Source organism: Etheostoma spectabile, chromosome 10 (assembly GCF_008692095.1).
Source record: "Etheostoma spectabile isolate EspeVRDwgs_2016 chromosome 10, UIUC_Espe_1.0, whole genome shotgun sequence".
In the NCBI taxonomy this organism is placed as follows: domain Eukaryota; kingdom Metazoa; phylum Chordata; class Actinopteri; order Perciformes; family Percidae; genus Etheostoma; species Etheostoma spectabile.
The window spans coordinates 9,919,750-9,921,077 of record NC_045742.1 but is presented as its reverse complement, the minus strand read 5'-3'; positions in this window follow the sequence as shown (position 1 = coordinate 9,921,077).

Genomic DNA, 1,328 nt, shown 5'->3' with positions numbered 1-1,328 from the left:
TAAAGTTGAATCTAATCTAATCTAATCTTATCCCGACACAATGATGTGTCCAGCCCCTGTACAAATAAATTAAAGAATGCAGGAAAATAAAATGTCATTTAAACAAAAGCCGAATATACTCTCATGTACTTTGTGTCCTGCTTTGTACCATCTGCTTTTTCTTAGTGTGCAAAGCACTGCTTGCATCTGAGAAACGCAGACGGACACACGTTCAGTCACCACTGACAAACAAATGATGCATGGAAACTTCAGCATTGTTGTGGGCTTTCAAACTCGAGGTGTCAAAACAGAGGGGCTTTTTTATCTACCTTTCTCACTGTGTAGCCTCAGGAAGCTGACTTCTATTTTAAAAAAAGGCAATTGTGATAACACAGCAGTCACACTTTCATGACTATATATATATATATTTATATATATTACAACAACTTACAGTAAGGGTAAAGCCACACTGTGACTGTTTTTATCACACCTATCTGCAATTTGTTGTTTTTTATGCGTAGTTGTCAGAGGGGAAAGTTCTTGTTCACTGGAGGCTTGTCCAAATTAATGGTAAAGGAATCAGTAAATTTATATTTAAATTAAAACAAAACATAAAAATAAATGTCTGATCTGATATTTTCAGATGCAAAAGAATATGACATTATTTGTATTTTGAATGAGCACATTATTAAGTAAGAGTAGTAAGTAAATCAATCATGAGTTTGTTGAACTAAATTTAGCCTGCTGAAGTCTCTTGTAGCTCTCACTACACATCCTGTTGAAGCCCATAGTCAGATCTGTTCTAAGAAATCAGCTTTAATGGTTGGTCAGAGGGTGGAGAAATGGCCCACCACAGCTTGTGTCTGTCACTGTAGCTGTTGCATGTGGCTTTGCTTGTTGTTCTCACAACAGACATGCAGAAGACCTTTATAAAGTGTTGTCAGAACAGAATGAGGGAGGAGTTTATTTAGTTAAGTGTTTGTCCTCTGAGATGTTATATAATGTATATTTATTTAACAAAGGTTGTAGGAAGTTGTGGTGGCCAGTTGCACAGCAGTTCACTGACATGAACTGGGAACACTGCAGTTTATGTTTGGCATCTTAACCAATGGACACAGAGCTGTCTGCCCATGCTGTGAAATTCTTACACCACTGTGCATTGCACTGCACTCCATTTAGTAAACATTACACACAACAGCAACTATGTCAATCCATCCACAGCAATCCATCCAACATTTTGCTGAGATATTTCAGTCTGAACCAAAGTAATTGACTGACTGATCTGATCCGCGAGGCCAGTGACATTGTGGGGGTGGAGCTGGACTCTCTGTCGGTGGTGTCAGAGAGGA